Below are 23,045 nucleotides of genomic sequence, written 5' to 3'. Positions count from 1 at the left end.
TTTTCTCTTTTGTGGCACAGTTTGGCTTTTTAAATGAAGAAGAAAAAAAAAAAAAAGTCACTCAGCTCGGAGACAACTTGAAGCATCTGAAAACGGCGGCTTTAGAGGCAATTTCCTGCTATTGTTTCACGCTAACGAGATAAACGCTTTCTGTCAATCAGAGCTTCTTCCAGAGGTGTCACATTTCAACATCGTGCTAAATTACATGCGGTAACAGTCGGCGGTTGATGGAAACAGTAATTTTGTGGAGAGAACTTCATTCAGCTGCCAGCTGTTTTGGGCATTTTTACATTCAAGTATTTTCTGAACCCAGCAATAAAGTGTCCAGCTTTTTTCATGACTGCAGTCTCCCCCTTTCACATAAATATGCCTCTAACAAACAACCATAACATCCATGTTATACGATCCCTATTGTTAACAATTCTCTTTTAACTTCCATCCAAATCAACTAGTGCTGCTCACAGAGGGCCAGTGCTAAAAGGATATGGAGCTTTCAGATGGCACCTAAGTGGTGTATCGCATAACCAGCGTGCCTTTTTATGGATTAACAGTTTATTCCTTTTGCTGGAGCCCCACCAAAGCGCCCTGGCCCTGTGTAAAATATACTGCTTTTGGTGAATTATGAGTGTGGCCTTCATCCAAGTGCCTGTGGCCTTCCTGTTTATTTGTACGGCGGCGCAGGTCGGCGGCGAGGTGGGGTCCGACGGATCCAGCTGAGCATGTGTAAACACTCATCCTGGGAGCTGCGGTGAAAGTGGCTATTTTCCTCCAGCGAGGGGATTTTTTTACTGCCCATTGTTTTTAACACAGAATCGACCTCTTAAAAACATTGGACACTCTCTCATGGCTCTCCTGTGGCCCAAAGAGCGCTTTGTATATGCCTATTGACAAAATATTTCTGTGTTATGGCATGTGTATACTGCGACTCGTATAAACTGGAAAAGAAACACGAGTGTGCTGGCGGGAACATCTCGCCCATTTCACGCAAGTGCTCCCTGGAAACCTCTCCGGATACCGGCCTGAAAAACACTGACGACCTGTGTTTTCCCTTCCCTGCAAATCTCAGACATCCAGACAGAGCTCGAGCTTCACCTTTTGTCCAAACTCTCTGCACCGCCGCTGCACTTTTGCTCCATTTCCCCAGATAATGCTTAGAGAAAGAATCAGGTTTGACCCTCTTTCTTTCAAGTTTTAAAAGTTCAAGTTACACTGCAAAAAAAACTAAATCTCGTGTCGGTATTTTAACAGCGGAAAATACTTTCCTGACTGATTTTGTCACTTTATTTGAGCAACTTCAAGGAGTCAGTTACAGACAAACATGCGTTCAGAACTCGCAAAAACAGATGAGAAAGATAACAGACATATACACAAAGCCAGACTTTAACCAAAGCTGCAGCTGTTGTCCGGGCGATGGACGAAGCCCTGATGGCGACCGGCAGCGGACTGAGGAAACCTGCCTCAAACTGAACTATAATGATATATCTCAAACAGAAAAACAACTTGTGCCTAAACCTTTATAGAAATCAGTGTCCGTAACCCGATTTATACTTGTCTGCATCTGCGTGGCTGCAGGGGTCTAGGCGGACCATCTGTGCACAGCCAAAAATATATGAAAAACAAAACAAAAAAAAAAGAACCTGATTAGTAAATCAGTAAAATTCTTTAGTTGAAATGCTCGAACCGCACTGGCATGAGAAAATACGTTACGATATGGAAGTTAGATGGACGCTATCGCCGTATACAGTTGGACACTTGGGGGACAAACACACTCTATAATTGTCTTCATGTCAGTTTAACCCTTGAGCGTTACCGTGGGGATGTTGTTCAGCGTGACTTATGTGTCTCTGAGGGGCAACCGAAGCTGTTGTTTTTGTCAACGCGATGCGGGTCGTCCAAAGGCAAAATGTCAGGGGCGTCCGAGGTTTCGCCGCGGCTCTGACTCGACCAAACTCAAACCTTTTCGGCCTCAAACAGCAGAGATCGGGCGCTCATGTGCTGCGACATAACAGAGACGACGACGACGATGACGGTGGTTACGAGACCGGAGTTTGGGGACAAGCTGGAGAAATAAACATCTGTGGGGTGGTGGCTGAAAGAAGAGGAGGGAGGGCCGGGCGGCTGTTTGAGTTTTGCCACTATGTGAAAGCTTCTCCGGGCCGCCCGTGCACTTTGACACCGCTAGCCGAGTCCTGGAGGCCTCGGCCGTTTGCTGCTGCTGAAGGAGTCTGGGAGCAGGATCCAAGTCAGGGTCAGGGGGTCAGATACATGTCCTAAAAGCAAACTGTAACCTACTTTCACCCTCCGCACACTAAACACACACACGCACGCACGCACAGCGAGCCAGTCACACATGCTGACATAGAATGTACTCTTGTCGTTCCGTCTGTTTTACAAAGTCAAAAGACCACAAGAGAGAGACGAGGTAGTTCATCAAACTTTGGGGCATCTACTAGAGTTCCCAGAGTGCCGATGGTTTCGGTGTGGGTGGCATGAATCCCTCGGCCCCTGCGGTGTCAGTCTCTTCTACACAACCGCTGCTCAGCTATACATTTTACATACCAAGATGAAGACTTTGTGTTACACTGTTAAGTTTGAAGCCATCTCAGAAAAGTGACGCCTACTGTCCCAAAACAACCACCGAAAAATCCAAACTAATTCTAAGTACTCCAGCCATTTAGTACAAAAGACTAAAAGAATCCTAACTTTTATTCTCCACTACGGCTCAAGCTCCGTGAAATATACACTTCCCATAACTCTGTGTAATAGTTTCTTTTCACTTGTAGGAAGTCAGTAGAAACACAGACTTTTGGTTAGAAACCTCAACTTAACCAACTTGAGTTGACCGAGCTCCAGCGGAACAACCATGTCTCCTAAAGTTTTTTTTTTCGTGCAACAGCGAATCCGTTTTGTGAGAAACACAGAACTGCCCAGATTATGTCCATCAATAAATACGTGATCAGGGAAAGGCGGTGGTTCAACTTAACCTGAAGCAGAATTTAATGAATTTAATTAGTAGTGTAAAACTACTACATGTGGCAGGCAGGACACGAACCCTGTAGTCCAGTCCAGTCCTATGTGGCTTTTGTCGGGTGGAAGAATCAGGATCACCCGGCTCATCTTCTCTCGACGACTCGCTGCCGGTTTCAAGTTTGACTCTGAGGCGCGTCAGAGATCTTATAGGGTTTGAAGTTGAGAGGCGCGGCACCGACAAGTACCCGCTTCTACTTTCACCTCCAAGCGTTTCTACCCCTCGAAACAAAGCAACAAAATCGTCAAGCGTCTGCCAGATCGAGCAAAAAGGAAGGAAAAACACAGAACATCTCCAGGAGGCAAAAGTCTTTGCGGTTGGTGAGGATCAGTGATCACATTAAGGATGATACTGTTAAAAATCTCCCTCAGACCTGATCATCCTCTTTACACCGGTGAAAACATGTCAGTGCAGATCAAAAACAGCACATCTCTTTTTCTAGTTTCTCCACATACGGACTCAGAAACTGTTTGCAGCAAATGGCCAGTCAGCGAGAGAGATACCTCATCTTCAGCTTCAACTTATTTTACTGCTCAAGATGAAAAACTTTCCTTTCTGAGATCCATTACTGTTGTCTTTAAAAAAAAACAACATATCACATGCTTTTTATTTATGTAATGTCAGAAAAGTATTTCTACTTTCTTGAGTAAGGCATTGCATTATCTCTATCACCTGTAACTGCTGTATATTCACTGCAGTTTCAACGTGTTCCTTTTTTAATTTGAAAAAGCGTTACAGTTCATTCTTGACTATACTACATAGTAGTATATAACAAGGTCGTCTTTCTAGCTTTTTCTTTTAGTGATCAATAAATCTCAGTTTGAATTTGAAACGTTTTTAAACCTCAGGAGGTGACCAAGGGTTGACATCCGTCTGAGCGGGTCTCGTGTTGCATCGTGTCGAATATGAACTCCGCGTGCTGTTGTTATGATTTGTAGATAAACTTCAGGCTTCAGCTCATTCCACAACCCGTCTAATATTTGTGTGGATCTGCGTCCTGTCAAGACTCACGCAGATGCACGATGCGGATTAGTTGTTGTATAGACAAATGGCAAAACAAGCCATAGTTTGAAAGTTGGAGGTTGTTTTATTCATGTAGCTTCAAGACGCAGACAGAGGAGTCTGCTGGAAGCTCTCTGGCATGGCGGGAAGTCGAGCGAAGAGAGATAAGGGCTGTATAGAGCAGCGGGAGAACATCAGTTGGGGGAGAAATAGTTGAACGGTAACCGCGGGACGCACCGCCGGAGACAAATATTTCATCAGAAAAGTTCCTTGATACAGGCTGGAGGAAACTCGGATGCTCAGTGTGCTTGTGAGCGCACCCCGCCCTCCGTTTGTCTTTGCCTCGCCTTGACACTGCGTGCTGGTAAATATGTGTTTTCCTCCGCAGTGATTGGAGATGGCTTTCACCGCCCGGAATAAATCATTGTCGCTTCAGAAAAGCAAATACGTATCTGTTGCTCAGCTTATTGACAATGTAGAGAGACTGGAGAATAAATAAAGAGAAAAAGGGAGGAAATGAAGGCAGCTGCCCAATCATGACGCCTGCTTAAGACCTCATTGCTTCTGAGTGCTACTTTACTGTTGCCGTATTTTGACTGAAATCTTAATGCAATGAGGATTAAAGGGATTACAACATAATCTTGAATAATCCAAAGTGCCACGGACGGAGGAGCGCTTGTAATAACGGCGTAAAACCCGTCCGGAGGTCTGACAACATTGTCAGTCACGGCGAGGATTAAATATTTGCGGGAAAAACTTTCGACTAATGCCCGCAAACCATCGCGGGGGGAAAAAAGCACAGGGGCCAGAAGGCAATTTAGTAATTTAAGAGACATATAGCACCTCGGTAAGTGCTGGCCAGCCTGCTGCCAGGACAAAGCCCAGGCGGACGAGGGGGAGATGGGCTTTTTAAGCAGATTTACTCCTCCAATTTTTGTTTTTGATCAACGCTCAGGCAGGTTCATTACACATGTAAAGCACGGGGGAGGTTTGAGGAATGAAAATGTTCTCACAACCAAGAATCAATTCTTATTAGGTTTACCGAAATGCCATCAACATGTCTGTTAGCTTTTCCATTAATTTATATTTTTTCCTCAGGAGCAGGGCTTCCTTGTATATTTTAAGGATTATGTAAAGCATCACCAGAAATTATCTTTTGAGCTAAATAACCCATATTCATCGATGTGAACCTGCCTTTAATTACAACCCTTCACTCAATAACAGTAACGTTAAAATCTGTGTGGGAGGCACATTAGTGGGATTTGATGCAGACCTTGCCTGGATCCTCCCTGAAATTCATGCTGGTTGATTGAAGTCTTATTGACGCTTAACTCCTCTCCAACAAACCAAACCCTTAATTTAACTGAATGAATATAAATTGAGTGCAAGAAAAGCTTTTAGAAACAGAATCTACATTAAGTTTAGAGGAATTTGTCTCGGTGAACAAGAAGCGGAGACACTGATGACTAAAATAGTGACAGTACAAAGAGGCCGGAGAGCGGAGAGACAAGACTGCACATGACTTACATAGCATATATATATGATAAAACTGCTTTATACTGAATATTCAATCACTGTGCGCATTCAGGCAGCAACAAACTATGGCTGCTGCTGTCAAGCAGGAGGAGGAGAGAGGGTTCGGGGAGTTCAGACTTTTATGCTCTGCATTGGATCAGTCATTTTGTGTTAGAGCTGTGTAGCGTGGAAACTTGGATGAAAATGAAGAAAAGCGCTTGAGAAAAAATATTCAGCCTCAGATTTTAGAGGTGTGCATCCGGATGAATTCTACCTTTCTCATATTTTTTTTTTTTTTTATGAACTATGAGCCGCATTTTACTCACATTTTACGGCGCGACAGTATTGTCACGGAGACCAAAAATAGACTTAACTAAACCAGACTGCTTTTTAAAACTCAGGGATTTAACTTCCCCCCAACACTGCGACCATGGTGCTCTTACTATTTACTGCAAAGCGATTGATTGAATCACTCCTTGTCACGTGAGCTGAATCACACAGATCCTGACGCACGTCGGCTCCTGATGAATTCGCTTCCAAGATCAAATGTAAACCGCGGCCCTCGCTGTGGGACGTAGCGCCTTCCTTTTTTTTCAAAACGTTCAGAGAGAAAAAACAGAGTAAAAATTTCTGATTATATTAAGGCCAGACTGCTGTAACTCCCCGTGAGAACCCCTGAGAGTAAAATGTTTCTTCTGCAACAATTTGAAACAAACATCAAGAAAAAAAAAAAAAAAAAAAAAAATCAGAAAGGTCTTGCCATCATTCACATCTGTACTATAGAAATATATATATATATATACACATTTAATTAACAATGTCTTTTTGACTTTTGAATTTGGAAAACTTTCCCATGACTGTCTCTGAAATCTTGAATTAAAAAAAAGTAGTGTTTTTTAGTTTTTATCCCCAAGACTAAATAAAAATTCTCCTTCCTGAGTTTGTGAAGAAGCCGGTTTATAACGGGAAGGTCAAGGCGAAGGTCAGTGGATGTCGGCGGGGTCTCCTAAAAAGTCACAGAGGTAACATTTTCAAAGTTGAAATCTTTCACTTTGGAAATTCACAGCGGCCGTCGATCGACCTCATGTTTGGCCTTTCTAGTGTTAAATCCTCCTCTCCTGTCAATGAGGACGTACACTCTGACTCAACCCACCGCTGCCCAGCTGCCCTTGGGCACGGCGTTTGACCCCAGTCTGCTGTGTGTCTGGCTGCAGAGGTCTGGCCGGATTCCAGTTTGAATAAACTGTACGAGATGAAAATAATGCGCTTCCTCTGCCATCAGATGATTTAATGGTCTAAAGACCGACTTTACATCTGAGAGAGGTTGAGATAAAAAGCTCTTTTTCTGTATTTGACCTGTCACTGACGTGGAAGACAATACCTGCCGTTTGCCTTTATAATCCTATAGTTTGATAAAGCAATACCAACTCGAGGTCCACTTGCTTGCTTTTTCCCAGAGCTTTCAACCATATCATAGAATATTCATCAGGTTGCTCATTGCACCTTAATCGTCGTGAAGATTTATGCTGATAAAGGCCATGTGACACTGTCGAAAGCTCTGGGAAACCTAAACTTAACCATTTGATATTTGAGACTAAGCATTCAGATCAATTAGCTTCATTTCAGCAGGTTATTGGGTCATTGATGTTGTATTTGTTTTGGCAGTGTCCTTCCATACAGTGCCCTGAAAATCATCATTTCATATCACTTTTTCTTAATAAAAATATCATGTATCCTTCCACCTGTCCGTACTATAACCATCCACTGTCTGTGCTTCACACAAACTTTCCTACTGCTTGAATGTCTTTCACACTACACAGACAGACAGATAGATAGATAGATAGATAGATAGATAGATGGAGACTTTATAGCACTTTAAAACTGATAAAAATGCAAAACACCACAAGGAGCGACACGTACAATTACCAACTGACTTCACGATAAAGACGGTACACAGTGTACACAGACCCGTGTCATCTATCTCTCTGCGGCCCAAGTCATACCCTTTATTTAACCCCCCTTATTTAACATTTATCCCCAATGTATAAAGGCACAGTCAAGTACAATAACTGCTCCTATGAAAGAGCAGTGACGGTGTATAAACAGTTCATGAATCGCTCACTATATTTTTGTGAGAATGTAATATTCCATAGTATATTTATTAAGAAAGTATTTGCTTTTTTATAAACACTTCTTCAGTTTTCATGACAACTGCTAAACTCCATCTATTGATGAAACCACGAGATGCTGCAAAAACAATAAGTGGACTTTAGTTTCTGTTAAACTCTATTTCTTAGGTTTGAGAATAAACCTTAAAGCTCAAAATGTCTTTGAGTTTCGAACATTAATTATAGTTTTAAACCTGCATGCGAGTGATTTATACATGTAGATAAAAAGATAATACATTCTCTAAAGATTAGATTTGTCTATGTGTAATTACATATCATTAAATAAGATTACAGCTATGTATAAATTATTCATTAACTGAGTAATAATTGTTGACAACCTTATTTGCTGACAGCTACGTTATTGTGTGTTTCTATAATGCTTATCAATGCCGAATATAAGAGAGGAGGGGTGGGGGGTGAAGTAAAGCGTTTCCACCAACTCAAATAAAGATCTTCCCTTTAAAAATGTGCCTGTTTTACATGCTGGTTCACAAACGTCCAAAGTGGAACCAGCCCTCTCTATCTCACCCGCAGTGCTGCCACCCAGTGCAGACTGCCGTCAACAGCAGCCAACGTCTCTCAGCAGTCAGTCTCTCTGTCATGGAAACAGATAAAACCCTGGACGTGTGTTTTAGTTAGCAACAAGAAGACTGTTTTATAAGCAGGCACTTTACACCAACTCCTCATTTCTCTGAGAAAAGGAGGGGAAAAAAAGCTGCCAGGCAGTACAGACAGTTTATTTTTTCTGCCTATAAGCCATAATGAGGTTGTGCCCTGGGGAATCAGTCGAGCGGAATGTTATTAATGCCTCAAAAAAAGGAGGAAAAAATCCTCGGCACCTTCTGCGGCCATGGCATAAAGGCAGGAAAGGACTGTCAAACAATTAAAGTGAAGTGAATTCCCTGAGATGGAGAGGGAAAGAAAGAAAAAGGAGAAGAAAAAAAAAAAAAAAGGAAAAACAAGCGGACAGGCCTGGAAACGTGTGCAGAAAACAGTTTCCTCCAGGATGTGGAGGAGAAACGATGAGCTCAGCTTTAGTTTAATCAGCGGTGTGAAAGCTATCTAAAGACCTGGATGTTTTTCCACTGTGACTGCATGAGAGCTGAGTCCAGATCAAACAGTGTGAGGGGTCATTAGTGTACATTTAACTCTGCATTTAATCAGTCAGGCTTAAACACAGACACATGACAACACACTCCCTACCGGGAGTGACGTTAACTGCAACCTGAAACTAACTGTTTTGCCTCTTCAAGAGAAGCTTTTGCCAAGATTTGTGAAGTGTAAAATTCTGCTGTTGTAATTTTACCCTTTTAATAGCGAATGAAGAATTTGATTTGTCCCTATCCAAACATGTTTCTCAGTGGGATTTTTTTCTATTCATCTATCTTAGTAAAATAAAACTATGGAATGGAAAACTAGAACTCAGCAAATCCAGAAAGCAGGTGACAGATCCACTGACACATCAACACGGTGTGTTTTTCTTTCTGATTGGCAGCACTTTTGTTCCTCTGTGTTTACTTTGTACAAAGCTGTAGAAGGTCTTGGCTGTTGCTCAAATCTCAGGTGTAAACATTGATAAAAGTTCCAGTTAGTTTGGTTATTTCACAAGATATTTAGAGTACACTTTCCCTGAGCACTTCAGTTACATAATCTGAAGTTTCCTCGCTCGGAAACCCAGGCAGTGTTTTCCTCGTGGGCGCGTAGGCCGGGACGGACACCCAGGACACATTTAATTTTTCCCCTCAGTCAAACACCGGCGGCTGAAATCCAATTTTCTCTCTTCAGTCCCTGTAGGCCGCGTTAGTGCCACAGAGCTACAACACAGAGGTGTGTGACACATTTTCATCTTCATTCAGAGTAACCCCGATGACTCTGATTCAATTTGCTTAGTTACATCCTCCCGGCCCGGCCTCCATTGTTCCTCCTAATGTGTCAGGGCGACATCCTCGACGGAAGGCGCTGTCACCGTCAAAAGCTCGGCGCCCCGGTGGGTCGAGACCCCGCGAGCGCCGCACCTCATTGTCTGTCCTCACCTTTGTGTCCCTGCGTCTCTATGAACTGTCACGTTGGCAGCTCGTTCAGACGTGACCCGCAACCGGCTCGTCGGGGGAAAACACCGCTCGACAAACGCGGTTCCCGCAGGAAGTCGAGAGGGGGGAAAAAAACGATGTAGGGGAAGCATATCAAACAAGGAGAGGTGAGCGCCTGTGACACTTTACAGCAGACTGAGCTGCAGCTGCTCCGTGTAAAGAGAGAGAGAGAGAAAAAAATCATGAGATCCACAGTCTCTCACACACGTTTCATGCTGAACTGCCATGAAGCAAAAATGGACATTTAGCTCCTGTGAACCCGACAAGAACTTAAGAACTACTGAAGTTAATGAGCCCATTTTCTACCTGCTGGTTACATGCAATTTGTATCTGGATCAGGAAAAAGCCACGTTATTGAAATTTGTTAAAATAAGTAGAGGCCACACAGCGGCATCACTTCCTGTGACCGGGGACGAACCAGCTACAGTTACCGATCTGCATATTCAGATCCAACCACAGTTTAGGTATATCTAGTGCCAAATACTGTGTAGTTCAAAACAACATGGACAAGGATGAGCACATGGCACTGTTTGTCTATACACAGGGAACACATACGCACATTCCTCATGGAACTTTGTAAGTATCTATTTATGCATTAATTGTTTTCCATCCCAATGAGAAAACTGTGAGGGTAAACGCTGCATTAGTTGCATATATTTCAAACGCTCTGTTTGTGACTTGTACTGTTTGTACAAATCAAGGTTAAAATACAATTTTTGATCCCATTTCATTAACAGTTTGTCGGGACCTAAACAAAGTCTCTTCCTCTCTAAAGGACAGTCAGGTGGTAAGATGCGATATAAAAAGAAAAAGTGCAATTTCTTCTGCATCCAAAAACTGAAAACTAAAGTTGGCAACTGCAGTAGAAACTAGGCCAAAGACAACAGTCACTTTAGTTTTTCGCTGAAGTAAATTTTGTCCTGAGCGTTCTTGTTTTCAGGATCCGTACTGGGGCCTCGCTCGTCACACCCATCGACTCTGATATGCTGACAATCCCCTCATTAATTTGAACGGTGCAGCCGGGTTTGAAACACAAGAACCCTTCAGCCATTTCCCTAATGGTCTGCGAGCCGGCCGACCCGGGCGCGGCCCGGCTCTCGCCTCCGCGGTGGAGCCGGGACGGTGTTAGAGATCCTTTCGCTGCGAGCTGAGCAGCCATGATGGCTAACCACCACACCAGAGGCCCCTTTTTTGTTTTTCTCTTTTCTCACCCCAACACGTTACAAACAGCTAAGCCTGTCACAGTCCGACATCAAGGTTCAGTGGTCTGTCAACATTTACCAGCAGATAAAGACAAAGAGGGGAGAATTCTCAGCCCTGGAGAGCACATCGCTCCGTCTGCAGACTGTGTGTTTGAGAGAGAAAGTGTGTGTGAAAAGATACAGAGCGAGTACTTATATGTCTTTTCTCAGTGACAGCAACCAAACAGAAAACACTCATGCGGGGAAGAAGACAGCGCGAGTGCATTAGAGCCCCCCCGCCGCCTCCCCGCCCACCCGTCGATGAAAAGTGACGATGGAAAGCTCTGACAAATAGGACCAGATCCCGCCTCCCCTGGGCTCTAAACCGAGCCGCATCTCGTTCTTCGGCCCGTGGGCCTTGTGCTCTGTTTAGAGGAGAGGAGGGCTATCACAAGCTTCGCCAGCTTAGATGTGTTTGAAACGAGAAGCTGGGGCAAAGGGTTGGGATTCGGGTCGGCGGCGCATCGAGGACGCCCCGACTAATAAACAACGAGGGGATTTGACAGCACAAAACGAGCTGCTGCTCTTTCAAACAGTCGGGGTGTGAGGACACAGCACTGAGGGGCGTTTTCTTTTTCTTTTTTTTCCCAGCTAATGATCCACCTACAAGATTCTTTTTTTTTTTTTTGCTTTCACTGTTTGCCGGGAAATTTGTTTGCTAATTGGTCCACAGATGACGAAGAGCTCGACAAAGTTTCTCTGAAGTTTGTCGAGCAAAATACCGACGATCTGCCCCAAACAGCACTCTTCCCACCACCGCCCCGCTGTCGAGGTGTGAGGAAGGATTCAAAGGGGAACTGGTCATAATTAGGTCAAACTGAACGCAGGTTGATCTGAATGTACATATTAAAATGTGATACTTCACTGATCGCTATAAGGGAGGCCCCGGCAGATGCCAACAGTTTCATGTCCTGATCATAAAAATATCATGTTCAATTAGTAACAATGAACTCCGAGTCCACTTCCTCCTTTCCTACATTCTGATTCAGTCCAAATGACTGTACGGTATACGGAGATTAACACATTATATGGCCAAAAGTATGCAGACACCCCTGCACACATTCTTTGAGGTTTACAGATTTTAGTTTCCTGGCAAAGGAGGGAGATCTTAATATCAATGAAACCAGATGAGTGGAGGCTGTTAGAAGAGCAGATTAATGCCCATGCTTTTGGAGTGAGATGTCCACATATTTTTGGCCAGATGTCTCCATACTGTATACAGTATATTATATCAACTAAAGATACTTTAATGTTTATGTATGTTTACATATGAATGAGCATATACAGAGCCTAATGCAAATGTAATAAATCATAATAATAAATATTAATAATAGTCTTATTGACTGTGACTACAAACACTGATCACTTCATCTCTTTAACTAACTGTACTCAGTGTATAATATTACAACTAGTGCATTTTCAATTTTCTATAATCAATTATTAACTGCGTTTAAATCTATGCTGTTGTGTTTTTAAATAAAAAGATAATGAATAATGAATGAAATTCAAAATCTCACAGCATCTCCAAAAAGAGAAAATGCAATCAACTGAACAAAAGGAATGTCCAGGCCTGCCTGATGCGAGGGCTTGATAAGCGCATCTGATATACGGATGACACGGATCATAAAGTGACAGTTGCTGCATTTTACAACAGTGACGGTTCTTTGTAGCCGTATTTATGGTTCACTTTTGAAGTGGGAGATGCACTGATTCTTCTACGCTCTGGAAGAGTAGCCGTTAGTTTCAGAAGACAAATCAAAAGTTAACTTTTGATTTTAAAAACCATCTTGAACTGTATATTCGGCTGCGTCCTCTTTGAATTTAAGATGTGTGTTAACTTGTATTGTTCATGTTTTAAAGAACAAAATCTTATATATATATATATATATATATATATATATATATTTTATATATAGACTATGACTGGGTATTTTCACCCAATACAGAAGCATGGGAGGCTTTAAATGACGCTGTATTTTCTAACACGTTTGAACCGTTTCTGGATATATTTTTAGTCCATTATTTAACTTAACCCACATCAGTCCTACTGCTTTTGATCAATTTAAAGAGACCATTTCGTTTCCTACATGTCATCTAATGTCAGAATGAAACTCTTCACACACTTACAGTACTTGGAGGAGGCATGTGAGTTGCAGGTCACATGATCCACGTAGTCTCCCCATCATCTTCTGGTTTCCACATATGTGTCACCTGTCGCCGCAATTACAGTCGTCCACGGGCCAGACGACGCGGCCTGACTGCAGAAGACAAAAAGGCATCCGTCATCACCGGTTTGCCGCGGTGTCACGGTCGCTTCGATGTCACAGAGCTGACGTGACTGAGGCCTGGTTCCTCTGCCTGCAGCCAGGAGGAGACAGGGAGGAGGACAGACAATATCAGGGGCGGTTAATTATTTACTTAAATATCCAGGTTGATGCCACTGATGCTAAAACAACATGCCAGGGTTTTTGGGAGAGTGACACTGAACTCAGCCACGTCCACTTAAGCCTTAGTGATATGATACTGAGTTCAGCGCGGATGACAGGCCTCATGCTACATGTATTTTAAATGTCGTGTTTCTAAGTGCAATGTCAAAGTTAAACAAGTCACAAATCTGCTCTTCATCTGAATCCGATTTACATTTTTGGCAAGATTGGCCTTTTATTTACTGTCTTAATATCTAATAGGTCTAGCAGTAACCTTTTATATGTATAGTCTGAGGACAAAAATACGAAGGAGAGGAGGTTGGTTGTAGCCAAAAGCCTGACATCACCACGCCTCCATTTTGCTGGGGCAATAAAAATACCTGAATGATCCAAATGTTAATCAGTGATTCGACCTCGGAGCTGCGAGAACTTTCAACAAAACTAAACCAAACGAAACAAAATCCACATTTTGAGCTGATGAAAAAGGTAGGTCTTGCTTTAAATCGTAAAATTATACTGCCATTCAGTGAACATGCTTCTCTGTGAAGGGCCTCGGAGTCCGGGACACATGTCTGAATACCTTGAGGTCTACAGTATATATATATATATCTGCCATATAAATGCCATTTCACTCATACGGTCACACTGTCAGGAGTATAATTTAGTGCAGGAGATTGAGTGTATCCTCCCCAGCCGCTGTCTGAGCAGCTCAGTCAGCTGAACTCTGCTGGAATGTGATGGAGGAACCAGGTTGGGTTTCATGAGCAGGTGTCTGTTGTTTTTCTCCCTCGTGTTTCTCACACTGTTTGACCACCTGTTCTCATCTCCACTCCTTCCCAGGTTTTTTTTTTTTTTTTCTCCCTGCAAAGAGCTTAGAAAACACAGTGTGCATACATTTACCTCTGAATATGACTGGACGAGGGGAAACATTATCAAACGTGATGGAGGAGGGGATCATTTTTACATTTGAAAAGAGATGTATTAATTATTTTTGCATCTCTAGTAAGGATGCATTAACTATTTTTTCCCCTTTTAAAAAGATCATTTGCATTTTTTCTTTTCTCATTATATTTCTTGGACTGTCTGTGATGCATTTAATGACTGTAGGACATCCAGGTTTATTCAGGCCTGTAAACTCTCCTGTTCTTTTGCAACGGTCCCAATCACCAGGGGCGGATAAACAGACTAGGGGGACGCAGGGCAAAAATGATTGGTGGGGCCCCTACTGCCCCCCGCTCCCCCCTTATTTTGCACAGAAAACAACCTTTTCTCTGTGATTCAACGCCGATGTATTTATGAACATGCGCCATGTATTTCCAATAACAACTATAATAATGAAGAGGTAATAAATATATAAACAGGGCCTCAATATGAAGTAAAAATGCAAGGTTTTCATCATTTTAGTTTATATTGTGCTTATCGCACAACTTTTTTTTTTTGCCTTTTATTAAATAGCGGACAGCATAGAGATAGACAGGAAACGAAGGGAAGGAGAAGAAGATATGACATTCACCGGAATCATAAATCATGTGCTACTTGCCCTGACCATTCAGCTTCCAGGACTACGCACAAATCTGGACTTATTCCACTTGTGAAGTTAGAGATGAATAAAGATGTTTTACTGATATGAATCAAAGCGCCATGAGAAAGGCAGTGACCTTGACCTTTGGAGGACTTGGGCCAGCTGCCTGCTTTGCCTAATTGGTAAGTTGAGAGTTTTGTCTGGTGTAACGCATAAGTCAAGTACGGTTCATTGCACTGAATATGAATTTGATTATTTCGTGTGGTTTTGCCATATTGGGATGAACTGTATTTCGATATTTCAAGCCTCAGGACAGATTTTTTTAACTTTAAGCCAAGTCAAGTGTTCTTGGTTGATGAGGCTGTTTCAAGATGCAAAAATGACAAAAGGTAACGAGCTAAACAAACAACGGCTCCTACGTTGATACGGTAAATGTTGGGATGTTGGTTTCAATATCATCCGTTATTGCCAAGCTCTAGGGGAGAGGAGACATTTCTCCTGTTTCTTGGAGAAACAGTGTTGAGGTTATGACAGAGGAAGATTGAGGGGTGGGAGTGGGGAGGGAAAAAAAACAACAAAAAAAACCCCATTTGTGATTGTCGGCGTGTCCGCCAGTGTTCTCCCTCTTTGCACCGACACACTGTTCTATGTTGCGGGCGCGGCGTTACACTTGTCAATGTATTTGTTCAAGCGACGCGGCCGTCAGTCCCTGTGAGGGCTGTGCACCGCTGCCTCCTCTCTCCCCCCACGTCTCTTTTTTAAAAAGCTGTGGCTCTTGCTTGAATGCTCTCTGTGTCCATGCCCAGTGCCCTAATCCAGGGCCTGCTCTTCCTCTAAGCAGGGAGTTAACTTAATCCCTCTCATTTAGGCAGCTGCACTGCCGGGGAACTATGGGAAAAAAAAAAAAGTTATAGCTCTGTGACAGACACTTTCAGCTGTTGTGATGGCACCTCCCTGATTCAGCTGCCTTAACATGCAACTCTCACTCTCGGCCCGGTATTTTAATGTAGCTGTGAATAATGCATGGAGGTCGGCGGGCATGGAAAGCATAGAGAGAGGTATGCATGGCTGGGATGATAGCTGTGTGACTGCAGACGGAGTCGGTGTAAAGCAGAACAAGCTGTAAAACAGTGACTGGCATCTATGCGCCGAATGAGCCGACTACCAAACAGGAAATATGCTGCGAATGTAAACGGCCGTCCCAAAACACACCAACACACATCAGCGAGAGAGTTTCACCGGAAGACATCTGCTGTGATGAGACTGATCGCCAGAGACTGATAAAAAGGAAGTGATGGTTTTTAAGGCAAAAGGTCAAAGTCTTAAACCCACCAGGATACATCGAAAGATCTTGAATAACAGACTACTGTGAAATGGAGGTTTTGACCACTTAGTGATGCTACTGAGCAGTTTCTCATGAGCAGATCTCTGTATTCTTGTACGCTTGGCGATTGCAGAGGGCACCCATGGTTCATGCTAGCCGTGATATTCCACTCGCCCACAGTAGGTGGCAGTAATGTGACAGAAATGTAGAAAGACGCCAGAAGAACAGGAAAAGAAGTAAATTCATTTACTTCCATTTCCGATTTTCTCACTGCCTCACTGCGTATATACTCCCACTCTGAGTCCCAGACAGGTGGAATTTAAACATTCAGACTGATCCTCAAAGAACGTCGAATCAGGACGAGACTTGATGTTTTATGAAAACAGTTATGGTTCCTGTTGAAGAACGTTGTTTCCCAGGAGGGAAGTTGCAGAAGGGTGCTGAAGGCGCAGAGCTCTCTCCGGGGATTTATTACAATTCCGCTCACTTGCTGGTGTAAACGGTACACAAGACAAAATGAGATGCATATGTTTGACCTATAACTGCTGATTGGCCGACTGTATTTGCAGCTGATAGAAGCCACCAGCACTGACAGTGCAGATGAAGCACTAAATATTTTTTCTTGTGCTTTAAGCTTCGCGGGACTCTGAAAAGTGTCGACTTTTTCTCTTCCCTACGAAACAACTTCACACCTCTGCGCTTCACTTTGCAAAAAAAATTCTCATTATGGTGGCCAGCGGAGGTCAGGAAACACAATTTACAATTTCTGCAAACATCTGAGCTACTTATCCGTGAAATTTCGAACCTCACCAAACATTTCAAAGGGTGTCAACAGCGGTCAGCGCAAGTAGCTGCCTCCTTTATCCTTCGCCCACATCTGGCACTTCCAGCCTGCTGAACTTTTTGTAATGGGCCTCGATTAGAGCGCAGGACAGATACGGTAATAAGCCCTGGAACCTTGTCAAGAGAGAGGTCAAATCAGAAGACAAATAAATAGGAAATTGCTCCCTGTGAGCCTTCTCACTGTCACCCTTTGCTTGTTACCTTGAGCACTAAAAAGGTATTTATCTGACTCCCTCTCCGCTGTTTGAACAGGCATCAGCGCTGCTCTGTGGGGCTTAATTGCGCTTCGGTCTCAGGAGTTCACTTGCTGAAGTGCAGGTGCGGCGTCCAAGAAAAATAATTGAACAAACAATTATAATGTGCGTTCCCACACTGCCAGTTAGAGACAGAGCAGCTACAGGCGTTTGTGCTGTTTAGCTTCCCTCCAGTCCAAAATACATCACTGTAGGAGTGTTGAAATGCTCCAAAGATCTATGGTGGGCTTGTGTATATTCTGGCAGCGAGTATCTTGACAGTACCGTCCCTCCGCCCTGGGAAAGAATCTGACCGTCCCTGTAAACACGCGAGACATTCACAGCCTCTCTCCTGGTGTCTTTCCATGCAGAAAAACAAAGAGGCAGAGTTTGCTCGTCCGCTGCACCTCGCTCACCGGCGCTGACAGGAAACAAGCGCCACCTCAGGACATCAACACGTCTCAGTGCCTCGTCGGTGGAAAAGATCCCCGAACCCAAACACGCTGAAGAGACCCGACCAGCCCTTCGAGGTGCTCGTCACTCCTCGGAGCTCTTTGTTTTCAGCTCGTCCCATTGTTCCTCAGACGGGGGGATGTTTTTGTTAGATGACAAACGGTATGTCTTCACCGCCACTGGATTATTTTTACAGGGTCGCTTCAGTGGGAAAGAGCTGGTGGAAAATGTTGAGCTGTCACAGCTGAAGTAGATCACTCTGCTCAAAATTATGAAAGTGTTTGTTCATTTCTACATCAAAACAACTTAAAGCGTTTGTTGCATCGTCCTACAGCTTCACACCTTTTCCAACATCCAAAATAAAAAAGGGCTGTATCTGCAACTTTGGAAATTTGCACCGGTGGAGACTCCATGAAGTAACTGCTAGGAGTGAAGTCCAGCGTAATGACTAAAATGTTCTTTTTATCTAGGTTGTGATGTCATGCGTTAAACTCGTGAGTCAGGCTAGCTGTTTCCAGCCTTCATGCTAAGCTAAAGTGAGCTAAAAATAATCTAAATAGCCGCTAGGTGTAGCCTTATATTTAAAATCGTCTTCTTCTCGACTAAGTCTCTGCCAACATGTCCAGCTTTTGTAATTAAAGCTAATCATGCTCGAATTAAACTTTCAAACGACTTTACTTCTGCCTTCGTTTCCGTTGTTGAAACTTGTCCGTGCGAGAGAAAGTTAAAAACTCACTTTTAAACATTTGTGAAGATACCAGCTCTCTGGAGGCCTAAACTTAGGAAACAGACATTTTAGGCGGCACATTTTCTGTTTGTTTTTTTTTTGTTTTTTTGCCACATTTCGAAGAAAGAACAACAGGTTATGTGTTCAAACTGTTTTGGAAGCGAAAACCCCTCGAATGAATCTTCAAGTTTGCGTTCGCTCGATCAATCTGATTTCTCCTCCGCCGGGCTCCCTGAGGAATTCTTCTTCCATGCAGGAGGACGTCAGTTATGGCTGTTTTGCTTTTTCAGCTCTTCGTCTTCCTCTCCTCCTCTTTCCCCTTTCGCCGTTCTTCCAGAGATGCGTAGTTGTTGGCAGTGCTTATGTAATAACAGATGGAAGCTAGAAATTAACACGTCTTGCCTCTCGTTATTCTCCTCTCTCCATTTATTTTTAATGCAGTGAGCACGAGCGTCTCTCTCATTCTCTCTCTCTCTGTCTTTCGCCGTGTGTGTTTATATGTGTGTGTGTGTGTGACCCCGGCAGGCCAGCAGCACCTGTCAGGAGTGTATCCACCGTGGTTGCGTGCCTAATTAGCACACAAGGAATTTGGTGGCACGAAGCGCGCAGCATCGGTGGGAAGAAGAGTGTGGGGTGCAATTAGGATTTGTTGGCATGTACAGAACACACAGCGAAGAATCAAACGAGGAGGAGGAAGAGAGGAGGAGAGGTTGGGGTGTGTTGGTGTGGGAGTGGAGGGTTGCATGTGTGGCCTGATACTACTACACTACTTTTTTTCTTCACTTGAAAGGATGAGAGAGAAGCAGTTGAATATTAAAAACCAAACTACCTTCAAATTGGTTCAAATTTTTTTGTCATGAACTATCAGAAACACAAACACGGTGCAGATGAAAAACCTGAAGCTAACCACAAGCCGACTGCTTCTGCTTCACAATTACACGTAAAATGCTGCATTCAAAACCCTACTTGAGTAAAAGTACCAAATTATTTTCAGCAAAATGTACCTGAAGTATCAAAAGTAAAAGTGCTGATTGTTAATAGTGATGCAATAATGTGTAATAAGTGTAGCAGCTGGAGGTGGAGCTCCTTTATACAGTTTGGTAGATCAGTCATGTGGTTGAAATTAATGTTTTGTTAGATTTTTATGTGACATGTTATTCTGAAAAGTTGTAATCAGAGCCGTCTCTGAAATGAAGGAGTAAAAGTATTAAGTTCAGTATTTAGTTACTTAGTTACCACGACTACAACATAGGTAAGGTAGGTAAAGTCAGGCAGGGTCTCATTAATCTGTCTGAGGGTTCAAATGCCACATGATGGAGCGGTTAGCCTCATATTCTGATGACCTACGGCGGTGTGACAGGAAGTAATGAGCAATAAACAGCACAGACGGACGTGCGCCGAGTGCAAGGTAATTAATGCAGAAGTAGTATACAGACTATAAATTTGTCTAATTATCATTATCCGTTTTCTCATGGACAGGAAGTGGTCCACGGCCCAAATACTGGACCTTCGTCTGTCTGTTACCCCACGACCTCGTGACCTCGCTCGGTCCATGTAACATCTCATGTGAGTCTCTGCCACTTCTCACTCCGACTAGACGGAAATGACAGATAAAGAATTTATAGGTGGCATCTTTTAGTTCCAAGCTGATGCCCGATTCCAGCGATCGCCATGGACTTTGTTCGGGCATTGATTGGTCATTACAGCGTCATCAAAGTATAAACATCTGAGCGACAGGGGAAGAGGAAAAGGAGAAGGAAAGCGGCTGCTGGAAGCGATTGTGACGAGGTTTAACTTTGTGTCCGCCACATGATTTATTTATCACCACGACGGCCGTTTTCATGGCTAGATTGGGGCGACGGGGGGGCTGCTGGGAAGTTAAAAAGAGTAGAGGGAGCTACAAGGAGCAGACATGACCTCAGTTTGATGAGAGGGAATCAAAAAGATCACGATAGCTCTTGTGCCCACAACACTGAAAGGGAACAAATGGCTCTTTAATATATCCATGCATAGCAAAAAGGAAAAAAAAAAAAGAAAGAATCATGAGAACGGTGATGAATAAAACAAAAAGCAGCAACAAGAAAGGGCTGCAGCGGCGGCGTCTTTGTGAGGCAGGGAGGAAATATGCGCCATGTCAAAAGCCATCGTCTTTTTATCTAATGGGTGCGGCGGCTGTAATGCATCCATGTGGCCCTCACTTTAATAATTGAACAGACATCGGGGCGGCACCTGCTGGGAGCCCAAATCATCGCCACAGCTTTGAACAAACCGCTGTGACATTACGGCATCAGGCACGGAGACGCAACGCTGAAAAATACAGAGGGGAAGAGGAAAAAAGGGGGGAGAAAAAAAAGGATGCATTCGAGGCGGTGAACATGGCCCGGGGCTACAGAGTAATGAGCACATCTCCACGGAGGCTTCCACAGATTCACTATTTGAAAATTGTTTCTTGTCTTAATAAATCCTAAATGTGTAATTTACTTGTGAAAGAGGAACAACAAAGCAGCTGACATTCCCCTCTCCCTCTCTTTTCCTCTGTAAAGTGATAGAAATCACACCGACCGAGGCGTGTCAACGTTTCCTCAGGTGTAGACGCGGCACCCTCAGATCTCCTCGCCCTGTCTCTTATACACATCTGATGAATCAATTACAACATCAATCGGGCTGAAATCTGCGGCCGATGAATATGTATAAAAGTACACACACATCCGGCTAATTAAACAAGGCCGTCAGAAATCACTTCAGACAGGTCGGGCAAACGCACAGCGAGCATACATTAACCAGCAGGAAGTTCAGGCTAAGAGACAGCTGATGCAGGGACTGAATGCTGAATACGTGTACACGCACATTCTGTCTCATCAAAACAAGTTTTAAGATAAATTAAGTTCAAAATACTGTTTGTTGACTTTATTCCAAATGCATGTTTCACAAATTGTGTTTATTTCTGCTGCTGCTGCGTTTCCTCTTTTTGTCTCACTAGCCCCAAAATCACAAAAGCTGGACACCAAATTAATGCCATGACGACAATCTGGATCATAATCATAAATGTCCCTTCCTCTGATTCCAGCATAACAATCAAATGCAATTTAAAAAATATGAAATGGCTGATTTCTGTTGGTCTAATATTAATAGTAATGTTGGACTTCTGTGCTCAGACTTGTGCTTGTCTTGCTGTCTGTTCACTGGAATTAGCAAATGAAGCAAGTCTACTCTGATCAGAAGTTCACTTTCATCACAATAATGCCCTTAAACATAAATCAGCTCCAAAAACAAAGTTACAGCTCAGCTGCACTCCAGTGGCTTTTTTTTTTTGTCTTCCTTTTTTTTTTTTTTGCGCTCTGACAACAGTGCTAGGGTTGATCATTAACTTCAACGTTAGCTCCTCTGTTTCGTGCCTTAGGGTGCTAAAGCACAGAGATTTTCTTTAGATTCCCCATTAGGAAATATGTGAAGTGAAAATTAAGCTCCCTTATGACGTCGTGCCAAAAACATTCACTGCACAACTTTACGAACACAATCCAGAGTCTTCAGACTGGAGAGTCAGCTCAAACACCGAGGTCTTAGTTTGGCTCGATCAGCTGTCACTCAACGGAAAACCAAACAGGAAACTTGCCTTACTTTGTGAAAAAGAAACCCTGATCACAGCAACTCAGCCACCTTCTACTGCGACAGTTCTACTCAAGCACATGCACAGTAAACACCTTTCCGTCTACTACAGTGTTTTCTACGCACATCACACGTAGTAAAAGTTGAAATCTGGACAGATAAACAACGAGCTGAAACTCACTGTGAAGCTCTGTCAGGCCGAGGGGAGCTGCAGATTCGTCACTACCAGAAACTCCTCTCATATTTTTCCAACACATTTACCTGTTAACATTGAATTTCAGACACCGAGGCTGAAATCTTCCACTTAAGAGACACTTTATAGAGGAATACACAGCGCATCAAATGGATTTTTCCTCCTTTTCAACCCTACGTGGACACAGCTTAGCTCATTCCTTTCATCCAGCAGCTACCTAATTTAAATTTTTTCCTGTATGCGTACGGCAGATAAACGTTGCTTTATGACCGCTCAGTGTTCACCATTTTTTATTTTTGTTGCATTGGGATCATCTCAGTTCAGGATACAGGACCAAAGGAAACGGCGAACACAGCCCAGGTTACCGACTCCAGCTGGGATTCGAGTTTAAGGCCAAAGCATGAACCTAAACTTCTGTGTCGAAGCTGCACTTGGTGATTTAAACTGATGAAAACTATTTTCATATGAGCATGTTGCCTCGTGTTTTTATCTTATTCTCCTGCTGGATAAAAGCCTCAGCTCAATGTCTGAAAATGTACAAATTTCCTCGGAACAAAATCACGTCGGATCAAAATCATTTCGCTTTAATTCTCCCCCGTCTCCGTTTCACTTGACACAAAGTTACTCGAGCATCTTCTCCACAGCGGAGGAGTTCTATGGTTTGAATATTTTAT

General features: G+C 43.3%; 1 long non-coding RNA gene across 1 annotated transcript in view; it reads right to left on the bottom strand.

Moving 5' to 3' along the window:
- LOC147817908 (uncharacterized) overlaps positions 1-23,045 on the bottom strand; it is a 65,778-nt gene that overhangs the window by 11,777 nt on the left and 30,956 nt on the right. The window contains exon 4 of the long non-coding RNA XR_015438513.1: positions 13,172-13,402. This is a non-coding gene — a long non-coding RNA (uncharacterized LOC147817908). The remainder of the gene's footprint in view (positions 1-13,171; positions 13,403-23,045) is intronic.

The sequence above is a fragment of the Seriola lalandi genome, unplaced genomic scaffold, assembly GCF_002814215.2.
Source record: "Seriola lalandi dorsalis isolate HSWRI2012SDOR001 ecotype SW California unplaced genomic scaffold, Sedor1 jcf7180002054850, whole genome shotgun sequence".
In the NCBI taxonomy this organism is placed as follows: domain Eukaryota; kingdom Metazoa; phylum Chordata; class Actinopteri; order Carangiformes; family Carangidae; genus Seriola; species Seriola lalandi.
Note: the sequence above shows the minus strand (reverse complement) of the source record. Positions and strands in the feature narration are given on the sequence as shown.